Here is a 22314-nt window from a genome sequence, read left to right as displayed (position 1 = left end):
TTCCTGCTTTCTCAAATTGTTTTATTTATTTAACATTTTTTGCTGATAGCTGGGGTCAATACTAACAACTTTCAGCAACTACCTTGTATTAAAATGGACAGTATATGTAGACTGATAAACTAAAATGATTATGAAAATGAAATATCTGACTTAATAAAGTATGACGGTTTATATAATACTTGAAAGACAAATATTGAGCTTCTTTATACACTGCCAAGTTATTCTGCTCTGGAGCATCAGCTGTCCAAGACAAATGATGCTAAGGTTCAGAATAATCGTTTGCTTTTGAAAATCACTGCTGGTACAGCTTCTATGTGTGAGCTGGCAGCCATTACATTTTTTGGAAGAGTTCTCCTTTCTTTGGGTTTGTGCTACTATGGATCTAGTTATGGGGGGTTCAGAGGTCTGTCCCCTGCAAAACACAGTTTAACTTTTTTTACCATCGTGTGTATCAGGCATTAGGTTTTAGAATTGTGGGTCACTGGGTTTTAGGTGTTGGGTTTAGTAGACAAACCCAGATACTAAATGCACTAATAGGAAGAAAAAATGACAGATAAATAGTATTAAAAGTAACATTTTGACTCCATTTCACATTCAGTAAACAGGAAAGCACATTTATTCTCTTACAAATAAAGTTGTCCAGCTATTTAAATCAGTTTTTATTTGTTTCTCTTGTTTTTTCTGCATTATACTATGTTTTCTCTGAATTAATTGAAGTTGTTTTACAGTGTGAACTCCTTTTCAAGCGGCTTGTGTCTTGTTAAATGAATAAATCAGTGTTGCTGTATTCATTTGTTGTGTTTTAGTCTCTTTTCAGACTTATAGCAAACAGCCAGTTTTGGCCATGTGTGTGAGTTATTTCGAGTTTGTAATATTTATTCTAATGGCAGGAGGGTAATTGCTGCAATTCTGGGGAAGAAAACACCATTGATTTGAACCTTAGCTGTTTTTTCATTAGTTCTTTCATTTTCCCTGTTTTTTTTTCATGGAGCAGTGCTTAATGCAGTGGGTCTGTAGCGTGCAGTCTATAGACACAGGCACTTTCATTTGTAACTCTGTCAAGACCAACTCCCCCAAATCCAGCCAGTTAACCTAAATACAGGCGATCTAAACAAATTATCTACTTGTTATAACAAGGTAGCTACATTTGCTACTGACTCTTCCTACAGATCTCACCAGTGTCTAGCCCTTCACAAACTATCCTGGATGGAATTACCTAACTTACCCTAAATCAACTCACCGTAGCTCATCAAATTCTCTATTACCTCAAGAAAACCCCAGCCTTATATGACCTAATCAACCATTACACCAACAGCCATCAGCTAAGGTCCACCAATAAAGAACTGGTAGAAGTATCCAAAAATAAATATAACTCAGGTGATTCCCTATACTCTTGTACTATCGCAAAAATGTGGACCTCCCTGTCATTTGAAGTCAGGACCCAGACAAAGTCAGTTTCAGAAATCAATTATAGTCCTATCTCACCATGTTTTGGATATGTATATGCTCTGACCTGGGCTAACTCCTTTAAGACCACTCTAGCCCCATTAATCTTTTATTTTTATTTTATTTTACATTTGTTTACTGGGATAGGCCGACTGGACACATATCCATTTACAGCTGAGGCCTGGGGAGAAAAGCTCCACATTCAGTACAGAAAAACATATAGTTGTACAATATGATAACAATATGATCATCTCTACAGAAGCAAAAAATTGACAGATAAAAATACAACTTTTGATACAAAAAACAAAATTAAACACTAGATAAAAAATATAACTTTCGATACAGAAACAGAAATTGACACTAGATAAGTATTATAACTAACTATAGAGACAGACAGAGACTACTTAGAAATTAATTAGTGTAAGTTTAGCATGAGCTAGTATAACTATTAGAAACTTGAGTCAAAAATAAAATTACTGATACTATAGAAAAGACTACAGTGGGAATAATTAGATATGAAGCTATCTGGAGTGGTAGAAACAGTGATGATTAGGTAATGCATGGACATAGCCAGGAATTCATTAAGTGTAATTTAAGTGAGTTTTTGAACAGCGTAATAGTGGAGGCAGAAGATAAAGCAGGGGGAAGGTTATTCCAGGATTTAGCTACGTTATGGGAGAATAGTGCTTTACCTGCAGTGTTGTTAGCCTTAGAGATGCAAAGGAGTGATTTTTCAGAGGAGTGAAGGGGACGATTTGATTTGCAGGGTGTGACAGTGCTGGGGTTCTATCAGGATTTCTCACAATATTGTAGGCAATGATTAGCTGATGGTAATTGAGTAGTTGGGGAGATTTTAGCGATTGTAGTTACTTTAGAGCTTGACAGTGATGGGGTCTGAAGGTGCAGTTACTAGCAAACTTGGCAATTTTGTTGTAACATGCCACAGGTCTAGCAAGATCATGTTTTCTTTTTTTTTAAAAACAAATTTATTGTTTTAACATATAAGAGAAATATCATAACAATTTTATACAAATAATTAAAAATAGGTATTATTATAATATTCAACAAAACAACTAAAGTATTTACAAAGACATCCACTACAATCAGATCAATTAATTAAACTAAAATACTGTGCTATTGAAATTAGAATTTTTTTAACAAATTTTGTAAATTATCCCATACAATAAAATGTGATGTTTTTCTAGTTGTTCTCATTCTAATTGTGCTTATTTCCATATGATACATTATATTCATAACATTTTTAAATTCATTGAACGAAGGAGGTGTATCTGAAATCCAATTTCTAGTTATTATTTTCCTAGCCACTGCTAGGATAGACCATAACAAGGGAAGCTTAATCTTTTTAACACATTGAGGTACAGGTGTGTTGAATAATATAAGAGACTTAGAAATAATGAAATTATCTGTAAAAAGAGCCTGCAAAAATTCATTAATTGACTTCCAGTATTCTTTCAACTTCATACAGTCATAAAACATATGAGCCCAGTCAGCATTAATTTCTACATTACATCTCTTACATAGATTATCTTTATTATTAATTTTATTCATCATCAAAGGTGTATAAAAGATCTATGTAAAAATTTCCATGTATAAAGTCTCCAGACAATGGAAGATGTAGTTCTATAAGCAGATTCCAATATATATTGTTTATCTTGTTGAGTTGGTGGGTCCCCATTAATAGAGGTGAAATAATTCCAGTATGAATCTACATTGTAAAAAGTTTCTTGTCTGATAATTTTATGTATATATGAAAGTTTACCTTTATCAGAAACTTTATGCTGTAAATTTATTATCAGTAATCAATCAGTTTTGGAATAGATTCTTTAACTGTTATAGACATTAGATCTATTCTATCAATGAGATGTTGTCTAAAGATCTGAACCTCTAACCAGCAAGTTTTTCTTAGATCAAATTCTTGTTTTAAGAAATCTAGATTTTTAACTTTATTATCAGATATCAGCTGATACCAGTACTTTAGATTATTATCTATAGCTAAATGAGCTCCTTCAGAAGTAGATGACATAAGCATACCCTGAGTATAAATTATAGGGAATACAATAAAATTCCATTCCCTATACTTAGGGTGCATGAATATAAAGTTACGATAACTAATAATAATATTTAATGGGTAACAGACCATATGTTTAGGTGTAATAGGTGAAGTACAAAATTCCTTTAGCAACCACAACATGGAGTTATTTATAATCATATTTTTATGTGTTAAGGAGATTTTCATGAAGTGCATACTAATTAGCTCCCAATAATCTTTCCATTTTGACATATGACCAATCTATTAATAAAGTAATAACTTTTATAATAGAAGAGATAATATATAAATTAAAGTCTGGAAAAGAAATACCCCTTGAGACCAGCTATTAGTATGTTTCTTTAATGCAATCCTAGGTCTATTAGGTGCCCATAAGAAATTTAACATTAGTGTATTCAGTTTCTTGATAGTTATTTTTGTAGGTGAAAGTATTATTGATTGTATTAAGTATAAAATCTTGGGGAATATTATCATTTTAATAATTGTAAGTCTCTCCTCCATAGTAAAAACATATTATTCCAGGTATTAAAAGATTTTGTATATTAAGAAAACAGGTATTATAGTTATTATATATAATAGATTTAATATATTTAGATAGTATTATACCTAAATAAGTTATCTGACCTGAGTTGGGTACATATTTAGTAAAATCACTAATGAGAGTATTTTTTCGTGTATATATAGGTAGTATTTTATTTTTCTTCATTGAATATTAAACCAGAAATACTTTTAAAATTCATCATTTTATCAAATAAAGACTGCATAGAAGAATTAGATCCTGCTGATGTAATTAGAACATCATCTGCAAAAAGTTGAATTTTTGATGTTGTATTTTCTTCTATTTCAAAACCCTCTATGTCAGTACTGTTTCTAATCAAATTAGCCCAAGGCTCCATTATTAAAGTGAATAATAGTGGAAAAAGTGGACATCCTTGCTTTGTACCTTTAAGAATGGGTATTTTTGTGAAACATATGTTCCTACCTTAATATAAGCCAGCGTTCCTTTGTATAAATGCTCAATTAAATTTACAAATGCATCAGAGAAATTTGTGCATTTCAGTAAGGTAAACAGATAGTCCCAACTTACTGAATCAAATGCTGAACCTATATCAAGACTAATAAGTGTTAAATCTTTCTTTTCCTATTTGCAAAATCAATTAATGTTAAAGTTCTTCTTATATTATCAAAAGTATTTCTATTTACAATGAAGCCCGCCTGATCTATGTCTATAATGCCGATAATTGTCTTCAATCTATCAGCAAAAATACTCATAAACATTTTATAATCAACATTAAGTAATGAGATGGGTCGATATGAAGAACATCTAGTTGGATCTTTATTAGGTTTTAAAATTGGTGAAATAAATGTATATTGCCAAGATGGGGGTTATTAACTCAGTTTGGGCCAGAATAAAAACCTTATGTATTAATGAATATGTAGTTTTAGAAAGGATTTTATATATCTCTGGTATAATACCATCATTACCCGGTGCTTTGTTTGATTTAAGCTTATTTATTTGTGTAATAACTTCTGTATATGAAATACTCTTGTCCAATAGTTTAATCTGTTGTTTATTAAGCTTTTTATTCATGTTTGTGGTTATAAACTCCTTTATTTTATCTTTAGGTTCCATGTTAATGTTGTTATGGTTAATCTTGTGAAAGTGATTTCTAAATTCATCCAGTATTTCTGGTATACTAGAAACATTCTTCTTTTCCTTAGAGAAAAGATTTCTTTGATATGGTTTTGTTTATTCAATCTTTTGTTTTATTTTAAGTCTATGTAAGTATTTGGGGCTTATTGAATAAGACAAAACTTGTATTTCTAAAGTTATTTTAACTTTATGAGTCAAAATTTCTTTGTATTTCTCATTTAGTTTGTTTATTTCTTCAATAACTTTGTCCATAATATTTTCTTTATTATTATGTTTATAAGAGTCTAGTTTACTTTGAATATCTAACAATTCCTTATCCCAAGATTTCCTTTTGTTATTATACCATCTGATACTTTGTCCATATAGATATGATTTTAAGGCATCCCAAACATAGACAATGGAGACTTCAGGAGTATTATTTATGTCTAGAAAATGTTGTACTTCTGAAAGTATATATTCTTTATAGTCTTTTAGCTGAGTTAAGTATGCTGGTATCCTTTTGATCTGAACATTATGAGTATTTTTTATCATGAATTCAAAACAATTGAGTTATGATCAGATATAGGACATGAAATGATTTTGGAATTAATTAAATCTGTTACCATCTGGTTAGAAATAAAGACCCTATCTATTTTTGAATAAGTTTTGTATCTGTTAGAAAAAAAGGTGTATGGTAATGATTTTGACTCTATCTGTTTATTAATATCATTCAAATGATAAGAATTAGCAAAATCATTTAAATGTTTTGCATTAGATGTAATTCTTCTTTTCTTTATAGTGGTAGTATCACTTTCATGTAGTATACAATTAAAATCACCAGCTAAAATAATATCCCCTACAGAGAATGATATGATCTTATCAATATGATGTTTCACTGTATTAATACCAATTCCAGGTATCCAATATACATTAATTAAAGTGTAAGTCTTCCCATTAATTTGTATTGTAACCATACAAAACATTCCTTTGTCATCCTGATAAGACTTAATGGTTTTAGGAATGGGCATACTTTTAGTCCATAAAATAGCCAGTGCTCTCATTTTCTGAGTGTGCTCTGAACTAACCAATACTGTATACTTATTAGTGACTAGTTTATCAATATCTTTTTCAAGAGATGGGTTTCTTGCAGGAAGACTAGATTGGCCTTGTGTAGATTAATGTATCTTATTAGGCTTGCCCTTTTACACGGATTATTCAATCCATTAATGTTTAAAGAAATTCCTTTTAAAGATGTCATTTGGCATTTTTAAAACTCAAGAATCTTATGATCGAAATAACAAATAACAAGATAAATAATGTTACATCTCCTCTTTAGGTGTACCTTTAAATATAGCTGTATTTATTAAATCTCTTATGGGATTTTGTATAGGATTCAATTTTATTTGTAGTGACAATGAGTGTACAAAATATATTGTGGATGTCAAAACTATATACATATAACAATGAACAAGTGAAAATAATGTAAGGATTAAACCTTGCATCCCGCCTGGAGTTGAAAACTCCAACTTAGAGCAGTATTTACTACTCAAGTTAACCCCTACCCTAAGCAGCAGTACCTCAGCTACCACCTTATCAATTTAATACTAGTTATATTTAACTGAGGTTAACAGTTTTCAATTCAATTATCTATCAAGACAAAACTACACATTTGGTAAAACAGCATCATATAAACTAAAATAAACTTTTTTTTTTTTAAAAACTGTTCATACCATTATATAGATCTATGTAATATATAACACTTGTATTCTAATAGCATTCAAATAATCTTAATGTTAGAAATCAAGAGGAGAGAAAATTATGTTCTAACATTCATTTAAATCAAAAACTTTGGCTAATATGATTCAGACATTACATGCATTAAGATGCATCTATTTTCTGTCATGTGAATTCTATCAACAGCTTCCAAAAAATCTTGAATTGTTTGTATATGAGCATTTACTTAAACTCATTATTGTCAATAGAGTAAAATATTGTATTCATAAAAATTATTATAAATCATATTGCATAGCTATGCAGATTCTCAGAAACACCTGTGTTATTACCTAAAAAAAGCCATCACACACATAAACACAGACACACACATACATATACACACACACATATACACACACACACATACCCCCACACACACACACACACACACACACACACACACACACACACACACACACACACACACACACACACACACACACACATACACACATATATACATACACACACACACACACACACACACACACACACACACACACACACACATATATATATATATATCTGATCTCACTGAGTTGTGTGTTAGTAGAGCACTATCCTACTTGCTGTCCCTAGAATAAATCTGTCTGCTTTATACAAAATAATGCACAGCAAACACATATTAGTAACCAGATTTTACAATCATGCTAACCTACTGCTTTAAAATATATCACATGACATTTCTTCCAGAATAGAGTTATAAGATTATTTATGCTTGCCAATCAGATGAATTAAATGAGTTATAGTAAAGTATATGTTTGGGACACAAGTTTTTAACACAGATTATTATGCTACTGTTAAGTAGATTTTCAAAAAACATTTAAATAAATGTTTCATTTTATATGCCTTCTAAAATAAGATATTTACTTGCTACAAGAAACTACATCATCCAAACTCATCATAACTGACATATTTTATGAATAGAGTATTTTTCCTGAATCTGTGGTGTGTCAGTGTGATAACCTTGTCAATGTTTATACTAACTGCTTTCAGTTTCCTGTGAAAATTCTGTGAGTGAAGCTTCTGAGGAAACTCATGAACACTATGCATGAGACAGCCCACATCCCAGATTGTCACCCTTAACATTTTGGCAGGAAACTTATTAAAACTTGTGGCAAACATTCATTTTGTCAATAGAGTAAAATATTGTATTCATAGAAATTATTATAAATCATATTGGATAGTTATGCAGATTCTCAGAAAAAAAACCCATCACACTCACACACACACACACATACATACACACACACACACACACACACACACACACACACACACACACACACACACACACACACACACATATATATATATATCTGATCTCACTGAGTTGTGTGTTAGTAGAGCACTATCCTACTTGCTGTCCCTAGAATAAATCTGTCTGCTTTATACAAAATAATGCACAGCAAACACATATTGGTAACCAGATTTTACAATCATGCTAACCTACTGCTTTAAAATATATCACATGACATTTCTTCCAGAATAGAGTTATAAGATTATTTATGTTTGTCAATCAGATGAATTAAATGAGTTATAGTAAAGTATATGTTTGGAACACAAATTTTAACACAGATTATTATGCTGCTGTTAAGTAGATTTTCAAAAACATTTAAATAAATGTTTCATTTTTATGCCTTCTAAAATAAGACATTTACTTACTACAAGAAACTACATCATTTAAACTCATTATAACTGACATATTTTATGAACAGAGTATTTTTCCTGAATCTGTGGTGTGTCAGTGTGATAACCTTGTCAATGTTTATACTAACTGCTTTCAGTTTCTCTGTGAGAATTCTGTGATTTGAAGATTCTGAGGTAACTCAAGGACATTGTGCATAAGACAGCCCACATCCCAGATTGTCTCTCTTAACATTTTGGGAAACTTATTAAAACTAGTGACAAACATTCATTTAGCAGTGTAAATGCATGTAAACATGACAGAACCTCCACAATGTATTCCACAGATCATCACAGCCTCTATGCAAGTGAAATTAAACTCAAAATTACCAACAAGCAATAAAACTCAGCATTCTTCTCCCAACTCAATTTTCATACAAATCCTATTATTCACTGTGCCCACACAGTCTAAAGCATTTCTATATATTAATAAAGAAAAGAAAAGAGAGTAGAAAATAAAAGGGAGTGAGGCAGAAATAAAAAAAATGTAAGAGAAAGCTGTAAGAAGTATATACAATGGAATGTTACTTACTGTTTATATTAATAGAGTTAAAAATAAAACATATTATTTACTCTTATTTAGTTCTGATTATTATTAGTTAAAGCATGACAGATTATTTACAAACAAGCATAAGCAGTATAATCAAGAAAGTATAATTAGAAATAGCATTTGAAGAACTTATAAACTTTTACAAGAAATAAATATGTTATTATTCTATTAATGATATTTTCATTACTGTTCTCTCCCTGCCCTCCCCCACCCTTTACCCACTACATAATCTAAATAGAATGTCATTGTTTAAACAAAGAAAATAATAAAAGAAGAAGGAAAAAAAAAAGGTAAAGATAAAAAATGTATCAAATTACTAACCTTACTTTTTCAGAAAGAAAACAAATCGAGTCACAGCCTGCCATTAAATCCTCAGGCATTTTGACTGGTTATGAAACAAAACATTTCTTTGCACATAGAGAATAACTTTGATTAAATCTTTTCCAAAATATTTGTGGCTTTCTGGAAATGCAGGAACTATATTCAAAAGATTAATAATGAACTAAAATGATGAGAGAGAAAAAACATATAACAAATCATTTGTTTTTAGTCTCTTCTTCTTCTCTGAAGTCTTCCAGGAAGCTTCAGTTGCCAATCTCTTTAATGAAGAACTAGCCCATTCCATTTCTTCTATTTTATCCAAAATCCTTTTTTTTGACAAACAGTAAAGCAGAGTCTAAATCATCGAAGACCTTAGGACCATCAGGAAGGAAGATTTTAAGCTTGGCAGGAAACAGAAGGTATGTTTTAAACTGTGCTTTTTTAAGCTCCCTTATTAGTGGCAGAAAAACTTTTCTTTTAGCAATTACCATGGAAGAATAGTCATTGTCAAAACGCACAGTTGTCTCATTAAACTTAACAGGAGCTTTAGCCCAAGCAGATTTAAGAACCATCTCTTTATCAAAAGATGATAGAAATCTAACTATAACTGATCTAGGATAGTTTTTGTTAGAGTTAGTATTAGCTATAGATCTATGTGCTCTTCGATACCAAAAGAGAATGCTTCTGGTAAATCTAAAGTTTTAGGGAGCCATGTTGTTAAAAAGAAGTAATATTGTTACCTTCAATATTTTCTGGCAGTCCAAAAATCCTAATGTTATTGCGCCTAGATCTATTTTCCAGGTCATCCAGCTTTGTTTGTAAATGTGTATTTTGTTTCAGCAGAAACTCAATGTTGATTTCCTGTTCTTGTATTTTATTTTCCATGTCATTCACAGCTTCTTCTATGCCTGTCATCTGATCTTCTGTTGTTGCAGGTCCATATGTAACAAGTCTATTTGTTTTGTAGTTTTTCTATGAAAGTGTCTATTTTAGTATCCATTTTATCCATCTTAGCAGTAAGTTGCTGGACTATAATTATCAGAGACTGAAGTTCTTTCTTGATGCTGGAGTCTTGAGAATTTGTCTTACTGGAACTCATTTCAGACTGATAAACTGACAGGAAAATTTCCAAAGTAATTTCTGACAGGAATATTATTAAGATTTCCTTTCTTTTTTAGATATAGTTCAAGAACTATATAAAACAAACATATTTAGAAAGAAAATTACTTCAAGAATTAATTTTTTAAGTAATTAATTCCTGTCAATGTAATGAAATTGGTGGAGCTGAAGAAATCTGCTGCTATCCTGTGTTCATCCTTGGCCACGCCCCCCCAAGATCATGTTTTCTGATATGAGTAAGGATTGGTGTCACATATATTAGAGTGGACAATAGATGGGTTTGGGCTAGGGAGGTTCTCGCTTGTTTTGAGAGAAAGTTTTTGTGTCTGTATAGTGTTCCTATTTTTATGGACTTTTTTGATGGTTTATGAAATGTGGACATCAAACTGTAGGTTTTTGTCAATTTCTACACCCAGGAGTTTGGTGTGTTCAAAGGGGGTGACAGTACCATTTATGGAAGTGATTGAGAAGGATAAAGAGGAAGGAATAGATTTGCTGGGGGCGAAAAGAACCAATTTAGTATTTTTGGGATTTAGGATAAGTTGGATCTGAGTAATCCAACTTTCCACTAAACTAAAGGAATCCTGAGTGAGTTGTTGTAACGTGGTAAGTGAGGGTGCAGAGCAGATAAGAGTTGAATCATCTGCGTACTGTACGAGTGTAGCAGGGTGGGTGGAGGTATGAAGATTGTTAGAAAAACTGAGAAAAGAGGAGCCTTGTGGTACACCTATGGTTGTTGGGAGTAGAGGAGATAGTATACCTTGCCATTGGACAGACTGCTGTCTGTCTGACAGATAATTTTTAAACCAGGCAATAGTTGGAGGGGCAAAGGCTAGAGAGGCAAGGGTGCCTAGAAGTAGGGAGTGTGAGACCATGTCAAATGCTTTTGAGAGGTCTAAACATATAGCAGATACAAAGTTGTTGTTGTTTCTGTGTTGGTTTATCAGGTTAGTAAAAGAGAGCAGAGGAATTGTTGTGCTATGGTGTTGCCGAAAGCCATGTTGTGTGGAGGAGATAAGATTGTGTGAATTTAGGAAATTCATTACTTGAGAGTATATACATGTTTCGAGTAGTTTAGATAGAGGGGATAGAATCACAATTGGATAATAATTAGAGAAATCATAGGAATTACCACCTTTGTGAAATGGAATAATATGTGAAACTTTCCATAGTTGAGGGATGTAGGCTTCCTGTATGGAACGATTGATAAGGATGGATACAGGGTAAGAAATGGACTCAGAAGCTACTTTGAGGAAGTAAGCAGGAAGATTGTCTGCAGCAAGGGTGGTAGGCTTCAGTTTTAAGAGGAGTTTTTTAATAGTAGCGGTAGGAACAGATGAGAGAGGAAAGGAGTGGATGTTATCAGGGTAATTTGTTGAGATATCGAAAAGTTTATTTTTGGATAGTTGGGAGGATAAAGTCAGGATAGATTCTGTAAAGTGTTGATTACATTGGGAGGCTATGTCTTTAGTATTGCTGGTGGAGGTGGGAGTTGGAGTGGTGGTTTTACCTGGTTTTAACAATGCGTTGATAGTATCCCAAAACATCTGATGGTCTTTTGAGTAATTATTTTGGGCAGCAAGGAAATAAACCTGTTTATCCAATTTGGTTTGTGTCTTGGCCTGATTTCTGAGTTGTTGGTATTTTTGTTTGGATAGGCTAGTGTTTTCCCTTTTCCACATTTTCCAAACCTTGTCTCCTGACTTCAGCTCTTGTGTCCCTACTTAGCCATGGTGCGTAGATTGTCTTAACTCTAACTTTCCTAATGGGTGCGACTAAATTTAGAACATTAATGAAAGTGCTATTAAAGTAGTCAACGGCCTGGTCTAAACTTAGGGTTTTAAGTGGTTCTCAGTTACATTGTTTTAGAATGGAGTCAAGATCCTGTATATTTAGTTTGAGGTCATCTCTGACTTGTCTAAAAGCCATGGGCTTAGCTAAGTTGGTGCTTTTACAAAGGAGGACTGTGGGGAGATGAGTGTCTGGTAGGCATCCTGTCTAGTAGTTTTGTTTGGGGCAATTGACTAGCGTCCAGTCTAGTATAGATTGTTTTTTGTGTATTTTTATCTATTCTAGTGGGTTATTGGATGAGTTGGGAAAAACCAAAGAGATTGATGTGGCTAGTGGGGTTGTTAGAGTTACATGCTAACCAGTCAGTATTTAGTTTACCTAGTAGGATGGTTTCCTGTGGAAGATTATCTGTAGTCCAGTGTAGGACTTCTTCAATGGTGGGGGAGTTATTTCCTGGGGGAATGTAACAGCAGAGTATATTGATTTTTTTGGTGTTGTTTATATATAGGACTGAGCCTAAGATTTCGGCATTTTGAAATTTAGGTAAAGGGGTTTGTAGGGGTTTTATATTGAGTGTACTTTTAAAGAGGATAGCAGTTCCACCTCCCTTCTTGCTTACTCTATCCTGTCTTAATATATTTTAGCCTGGTGGAAGGATTTCCTCATCTTGGGTGTTTGGTTTTAGCCCGGTCTCACTAATGGTTAATATGTCTGGGGAGTAGTGGGCTATAAATGCATGTAGGTCAGGAAGTTTGTTAGATATACTTCTAGTGTTTATATTAAGTATCGATAGGTCAGAGGTTTGTTTGGTTGATAGTAGAGTGTTAGCGGTCCTGGGTTTGGGTGTATGTCTCCTGAAGTGAGTGATAAACAGTATATATTTAATAGTGCGCAATACTTCTGTGTTGGATCTAAGTGATATTTTTCTAGTGTAAGAAGTGGTTATGTGAAACTTATATATGCGCAGTATTGAGTTGTCTTTAAATAATGTGGCAGTGATAGGGAAATCTGAGAGTGTGTTTGATTTTGTGTAAGTATGTGTTATATGGAATGCAATGTTTTCTAATGTTGTGTTAGCATAAATGGTTGTGATGTAAGTTAGGTATGTGAGTGTAAAACAAAGAATTCCTAGTTTGAGATGCATTTTTTTGAAGGAGTGGTGGTTGGATACTATTGGTGGTGTGGTTTGAGTGTGGAGGGAAGAGTAAGGGTATGCCGGTAGGTATTAAATTTGTATTAGTGAAAAGTTAGTAGGGAAAGTAAGGCCTAACATAAACTAACAAAAAAACAAATAGAAACACTTAATGTTTATAACACGAGCAAAGAATTATGTAGTATTGTGCAAGTAACTCCACAATGTCAATTTATAAACTTAAATACTTCTTATAACAATTAAATATCAGACTACAATGTTTAAACAATATATATATATATATGTATATATATAAAATACCCTTGTGTCTATGATGTTATCACAAAACTGTACATTCAATTAACAAAAAATATAAATCTAAGCATAAAGTCCCAAAAGGGAAGCAAAATCCAGAATACATCCTGCCAAACAGTACCTTGACACAACAATAAAATGTCTCACAGTTTGAATAATGTCGTCATTTTAAATAATCCAATTATAATAGGGTTGATCGTGAAGAGAAGGGACTAAATTTGTCCAACTAAACATGTCCCAACAAAAGAGAACAGCACTATGAACTCAGAACTCAATGCAATATAAAAAAGTTCCAGTAAGCACAGCCGTTAACTTGAATAATCCAAAATATTGTGTTCACTGCCAAATAATGTCCCCAACTAACCTCCAGACAAAAACAGCAAGGAAACAACAGTAAAGTGAACACAATCATTAGCTTGAGCAGTCCAAGATGTTGTAATTTAGGGTCTATATTATAACATTGAATTTTATAAAGTTCGAATGTTATAATATCGAACAAGTTTTGTCGAACTCTGAAAACAGCGAAGATGCAGGACACCAAATTTTTTCCCAGGAAAAGAATTCGGTGGGCCATTGCTGTGGCTTCGCTGTTTTCAGCATTCAATATGTTGGAGCGTTATGAGTTGGGTTCATGTAAGTGTACGATTGTGTGTAGGTTAGGGTTAGGGGCAGGTTAGGTGAGTTAGGGTTAGGGAGCGGGTTAGGTAAGTTCGCGACTGTGTGTAGGTTAGGGTTAGGGGGTGGGTTAGGTGAGTTAGGGTTAGGGCGTGGGTGAGGTCAGTGTGCGATAGTGATGGACCTTAGGGTTAGGGTCGGGTTAAGGTAAGTGGATAGCTAGTAGTGTATGTAAAGTTTAGTTTAGGTGTAGGATTTTAAGTGTATGTGTGTGGATTGCTGTTTTTTGTGTGTGTTTGTGTTGTGTGTATTTTTCTCGGAATAGCGATTTTTTTCCCAGGGAAAAAAAACGCTATTCTGACTGTTCGATGTTTGCGGATTTCGATGTTTAGGGTTCGATATTATAACATTCGATCTTTGTAGATTTTGATGTTATAATATAGACCCGTAATTTACTGCCAGATAATGTCTCCAACTGACCTCCACTCAAAAACAGCAGTAAAATGACAATAAGTTTAGCCAAAATGTAGTCGCTAACCTGCAAAGCCAAAATCTTGAAAATAGCATCATTGGAGCCCCAAGGAAAAATACGAAAGTCACCTCATATACGTCAGTCAAGCCTAAAAGGAAATATAAAAGGCTTGTCATATCCAAAAAACACTGCAAAAGCTGCCTGTTTCAGTAGACATAAGTTTCCAGCCCAATTACTCAGAAAACATGCTTATTTTTGTAACACAAGACTCAGAAGTAGTAAAAAACTCCAAATGTACAGGAACCGCTACAAAAACTGCCTGCTTCAATAACCATAAGTTTCAAGGCCTATCAACATTTACCGCAGGTACGATATTCTGCATTACAATCTTCTGAATGTTTGCACAATTTCCATTTTCCCACAGCACTTAGAAAAGTATGCTACCAGTGAAAGCTGGTCCTTGTTCCATCTTACGATGCTGTTGCTTTGTGTTTCTTGTAGTTATATGCAGGCAGTATACTTAACAAGATCCCAGAAATCCACAATAAGTTCCTCAAGATAGATGCCAACCATGTAACAATCTGCCTGCTACCCACAACCAGAAGAAACTGAGGAGGTGGCTGTAAGCCTAGCTGTACAAGACAAAAGCACCAAGGTTTTACTTTCAGAAGCACTTTCTGAATGACTGGAACAGGAGGAAACGCATTCTACAGATCTTGGATCCAAGAAAGGAAAACTGCATCTAGCTTCACAATGACCTCCATTTGCAAAATCCTTTATTAAAAAAACTTAGTGTAGGTGGTCCGTATCAGTTGTTGTTGTATTCCTTTTGTTCTGATTTGAAAAGCCCACCAGGGATGCTTACTTTCCTTTAGCTTCCCTTTTTAACGTTTCCATTACTTAACATAGCTCCAGAAAAAGCATCAGTCTGACGTTAGACCTTTTCATTCTCAGTACACACTTGGATTCAGAACTATCAGAAACATAACTGGACTCCCTCATATTCGTTTCTGTGCGATTATCATTAGCACTATTTGATTGGCCTACTGGAAATATAGTATGTTTCCCTCTTCTCTCTGTATGTCTGTTATAATGTCTTCTTATAACTTCAAAACCCATAAAATTCCTTGTAATACACACTATACCAATGTTTGTGGAATTATGTATTAAGTATTTCAGCTTAACATTGCTGTTATATTTAACAATGTTGTAGATATTCTTGTCTCGTCACTGTGCTACTAATAGTCCTGCGGGAATCTTTGACAAAATTGTTCGCTTCTTTTCTAAATTGCTGTAAGCTTTTTCTTTGGAATGACATTTTGTATTATGTTTCATGGATTGTCATATTGTATTTGCTCCGTGGGCCTCCACTGAAAACAGGCAACCCTGCCAGTTGGACTTTCCCAGTAAACAAATGTAAAATAATAAAATAAATAAATAAAATTAGACTCCTGCTATGTACATGTGTAGCAAGCTACATTTAGCTACATAACTCACAGATCCATGACCTGTATACCCTAAAAGTAGCCTGTAGCACCCTCTATTGGTATTACATTGCTTACCTTATCCTATGGTTGCCACAAATAGCTCGACGTTATTGTTCTATAAAGTTCTGAAGCTGTTCTTTCCAGATTCACATATATACTCAGATTACATATTTACTTACACAGACATACATATGCAACTTTACCACATATCCCTTAAATGATAAGTGTCTCAGAAGACTGTAAATCTCTTGTCTTATTCAAGCTGTTAACTGAACATTATCTCAATTGACTGTACATCCCTTGCTTATTTAACGCTCTTCAATGCTCTGTAAGCTTTCTGTAAACACACACTGGGCAATATGGAAGATCAGTTTACTTCTTTCCCCTCTGTTGTCTGCTTCATAGCATTATGTATCCTAAAGCAGTGCAGCAATTGCCTTAAGTTCACAGATAACGAACTCCTAATAAACACAAATAGCTCTGTGAGAAATGCAGATATTTATATCTTACTCACACAAATAAATATAGACTATAAGCATTATAATAATACATTAAGCACTACCTAACCCTAACATGTAAAGTCATAAGATGATGCTGTGAAGAAAGCCTAGCCTAAGTCTCCTAGACCCCCAAGGATTAAGTTTAAAAAAAAATCAAAAACAAATACCGCAAATATCTCACATTTAACAAAGAGTTACCATGAGACAAAGAACCTCAATTCCAATACACCAGACCACCATGGCTGGTGCTAGCATTTTGGGGTTCCCCAGTAAGTTTCAAGTTGAGGGCCCTACCCAGAAGAATGTAAAGTGTGATTATGTTACTGTCATGCCCCCTTCCCTGTCAAGCTCTCCCAGTGCCATTTAGTGATCACTGTATAGTGTTACTACATTCAGACCATTACAAAGACTTGTAGTGCCAAGGTATGCACACTGACTGGCATTTAGTACCAGCATTACATTATGACATGCCTCAGCACCACTCACAGAGGTAAATGCACACACTGACTGGTATTTAGTAGCAATGATGTTACATTAAAACAAACCTCTGTAACTCATCAAGGTAGCCAATCCTCAGAGATACACAAAGCACCTACACTGACTTCCACACACAGGACATAGACACACACAGGACAAAGACATCACTACAGCAAGGCTGAACAGAGACACCCACAGAGACACCCTCACACAGGACAGAGACACACAAGACAGACAGCTACTCAGACTCTCACACAAAGGACATAGACACCCACACAAAACAAAGGCAACACTACAGCAAGACTGAACAGACACCCACACAGACTCCCACACACAGGACACCTACACAAGACAAAGACAGCACCACAGCAAGACTGAACAGAGACAACCACACTCACCCAGGACAGGTACACCCACACATGATGAATACAGCACTACAGCAAGACTGAACATTAACACCCAGACAGACTCCCACACACAGGACAGACACCCACACAAGATAAATACAGCATTATAGCAAGACTGAACAGACACACTAACACAGGCTCCCTCACACAGGACAGAGACGCAAATGACAGACAGCTACACAGACTCACACACAGGCAGACACCCACACAAGACAAAAACAGCACTACAGTAAAAATGAACACCTCCACAGACTTCCACACACAGGGCAGAGGCAACCACCTACACAGGACAGAGACACACAAGACCAGGACAAAACTACAGGAAGACTGAACAGAGACCCACAGAAGATACAGGTAGCAGTACCACAGGGCAGAACTGAAATACCCACATAGACTCCCAAACACACAACAATGAAAGCAGTATAGCAAGACTGAAAAAAAGACAAATAAGCATTAGATAAACAGACCCCATCACACAAGACAAAGAGAACTACAAACATGCAGAGCAGTCACACTGCAGAGGCAAACAATATGGCCATGTGACAGACATAGGAAGGACTACAGACACACAAGACATACAGGAGAAAGCCATGGCAATTACAGAGCCTGAAGCAAATGGACTCAAACCCAAAGAAATGCACAAGACATACATGGGAAACCCATTTGCAATCAGCTGGATAATTTCCTTCTGTATGTCCTTCCCAAGATAATGATCCATTACTTCTTTATTCCTAATACAATGTAAATGTTCAGTCATGACAGGGTCAAACTGTAACAAAAGTTGCACTTGACCTAGAAATTGCCATTGCCATAGGTGTACATGGCATTACTTATACCACAGAATGCCATTTTCTGCTCTGCCAGGTATTGGACAATAGCTATAATGCATTCTAACACGCTATGCCAGTGAGTTCTTTTTCAGCCACTGCTTGTCTCCTATCATCCATTGCCTGCCTACTTTTTACTCGGTTGTCCAGTTCCTTCCACTTCATCATGCATACTGCATGTTCTGGCACTCGGTCATAGCTATATTTATTTATTTTATTTATTTTTTTATTTATTTAACATTTGTTGACCGGGAAAGTCCAACTAGGTTCCACAGGTCCTGTTTTCAGCGGAGGCCTGGGGAGAAATGCTCCAGAAGCATGTTTTTAGAAAGTCTTGGACATCTCTGTCCATGCTGTGCTGTGTAACCACCTGACTGGAGAAGATGGTTAGAATGTCCAAATAATTTGCATGCAAAGCAAAACAGTGCATCTTTTGAGACTGAATATGTCAACCAAGTGCATTTTTCTCTCTCCCAATAAGGCAGCATATAGAAATAGTTCTTCGATGTAAATCTTCTTTAATGTTCATTTATTGGGAACAGTGACAACACCACATGCACAGGTCCATGCTGGATAGCAGCTACCCAAAACTCATCCCTTATCAAGTCTGGCCATGTTCCTAGATCCTCAAATGATACACCTGACACTCCCTGCAAGTCACAGGCCAAATCTGTTGTCACTACAGAAGTATGGGCTCCTTTTGTATCAAACTCTGGTGATCCAAGCAGCATGTCTAAAGTTGCATCTTCACACTTTGACATACTTTCTCCTCTGGTATTGGCTGTAGGTTCACAGGAAGTAGCCTGTGGTGCAGCCACAGCAGAGTGGTCACTTCCTATGGTAAAGATGCTGGTATCACAGTGGGTAGGCTGTACCGCAGAACCACTATGTTGTCCTGAAGGCAGTCTTTTTCTTGAATCTTTCTCTGATGACCCACAGAAAAGTTTCTTAATGGAACCTTCTCTTTTCACATCCTCATTCTGCTCCTGCTGAAGCTTTCTTTTTGCTGCTACTCTCATATATGTAGGCTTTAATTCTAACAGGGGATGGAAGTAAAGCAAAATTACCACACATGCAGAATTGGGTCCTTTTGTCATAATGTTAGTAAGAAACACTATACTTCAGGTACATGTTAAAACCACTTTCTTTGACCTACCCAGGACTGCATAATGTCAACTGAAAGTTTGACAATGGTTAGCATTCTGAATGCATTCTGAGGAGGATGTCATTTTCTTGATTACACAGAAACAAATCCTGTATGACAATAGTGGAATGTTACCCATCAGATTTACCTAATGGACCCACTGAGACAAACCCTCAACTTTGAGGTGCCTGTTGCCACAATATGTGAAATACAAACTTCAAGCTAACCAACCAGTGTAAGCAGTAAGTGTCTACAAACCTACAACCTTACTTTAACACACTGACACTTGTCTTCTCTGCTTACAAAATACAATCACTAACTAGACATCATTTTTGTGCACTACTATCCCAGCATCCTCTACTGTATTGCACTACTACTCCTACAAAAAGTCACAATAAAAGGAAATAACCCCAAACATGTGGTCTATAACCAGATAGCATTAACATCCCCTCTAGCACTACATCTTGATATGAAAGATGGGTTATGCAAAATATAAATTCTCATATCAACTAACTTTTATATCTCAATGGCTCACATGATGACAGCAGTGTTAAGGCCTGACCACTGCAAAAAATGCATTCAGGTTAAGGAGAAAAACTGAAGCTGCCACACTAAGTCGACTAAGAGCTATACAATACATGGTGCAATGCACAGCCAACAAGAAAAGTGACGAGTTGATCCCATCTTGCACTGTAGGCAGAACTGAAGAGAAATGAGGACCAGTAGGCAAAAGAAATGCACTGCAGGCATGTAAACCAGAAAAATGGATTAGGTTCCAAAAAGTCATGTTAGTATGACTGCAGGCACAAAAGAATAAGCAACCAACACTGAACGTTGCTCATAATAAGCACAACCGAAATGCATTACCAAATTTCTGTTGACATCTATTACTGTTGTACTGTGGGCAAAAAAAAAAAAACCTGCAAAGTAACAGTGACCTGTAAGCAAAAAGAACTGTAATGCAGGTGATAGGCACAATTGAAGTGCATTGCAAAATAAACAGCCACATCACGTAATGACTTCCATTGACATCAGTTATGTCTGTACTGCAGGCAGAAAGAGAAAAGAATGACTGTGACCAGTAGGGAAAAAACTTAATGAGAAAGGCCCAAATCACACCAGTTTTAAGTCAAATAAACATTGGAGGTGCACCTCAGCGTGTTCTACAAATTTCTCCCCCTTTCACTCTTACCCAAACATGTGAAGAGACCCCAGAAGATTTAAAATATTGCTACTACAAGCTCTGTGGAACAGGTGACTAAAGTCTGAAAGAACAAATAGTTAGGCAGAAAGTCACAAGTTTTAAGGGGAGCAAACCAAACTATTAGGCTAGAAACAAATTTATGGTAGAAAAAAAAAGACATTCTCAAAAATGAATCCCAGTTTAATCACAAACCAGCCAAAATTCTGGAATGCAGTGCTACAGTGACAGGCAGTGAGTAACGTGCAACATTTTCATATACTTACCTACTACCTCTCAGTCTCTTAGCACACATTTCTCAACAAACTAAAATCATTGGTAGAAAAAAAAGGAGTAAAATCATGGACTTGCTAGAAAACTTTATTTATAAGGGATATAGAAGTTTCAGGCAAACATCTGGAGACAGGCACTCTCACAACTACCTCCCCCCTGCCTCTTAGCACAAAAATTCTGGACAAAAGCATAAAGCTAGGGAATGTACCATGGATTATGTGGAAAATATGAAGTCAATTTTCCTAGTAGCTGCAGCCCTTAACATTGTCTTATGTAATCGCATTTTTGTGAACGAGAGACAGACCCAAAATATCAGGCAAACATTTTACAACATTCTAGCAGCCCCTAACCACACTCTCAACCTCTCAACAAAATAATTCTGGAGAAAGCAATAAATTATCACAGAACAAAGGCCTAGCATCATTGCCAGTATACACTATACAAACAATACTAGCATAACAGGGTTTGCATTAGTGTACATTAAAACAACATTTACATTCTGCAACATTCTCACAGCCACCCTCCCCCCACTACCAATCTTAAAGCACAATTGTAGACAAAGTAGAAATAAATTAATGAACATTCTTATGCAAGACTGACTAAAAAGACTACATCAAATCTGGACATTCATTATTACAGATAAGCCTCCCTTCCTCAGTCTCTTAGCAGAAGAATCCTGGACAAAGGTAAAATGTACCTGTTAAAACCACAGCCCGTCACCCGCCCCCAATCTTCTTGGCACAAGAACTCTGCACAAAAAGTAATACAATCATCTCCCAAAGTTTCCTCAACCCCCCCCCCCAGAAAAAATAAAGTTAAAAATAAACCCATCAACTTACATTTTTTGCAGCTGATAGAAGGCTGTTACTAATTCTCTGCTCCCTCTTCACGATTGTACACTGATCCGCTGCTAGTTTCCACTCCACACAGAGCAGACCAGACCAGTTTAACCCTTTTAAATTGCCCTTAAAGGGACAGTTTTTTAGATCTTTTCAAAATTGCCCTTGGGGGCAGTTGAAAATGCAGCTCCTTCATTTGTTTCATAATAGCTCCTGGAAAGCTTGTCCGTCCATCCTC

Source organism: Protopterus annectens, chromosome 2.part0, assembly GCF_019279795.1.
Source record: "Protopterus annectens isolate FY-2018-M chromosome 2.part0, PAN1.0, whole genome shotgun sequence".
Taxonomy (NCBI): Eukaryota; Metazoa; Chordata; order Ceratodontiformes; family Protopteridae; genus Protopterus; species Protopterus annectens.
Note: the sequence above shows the minus strand (reverse complement) of the source record.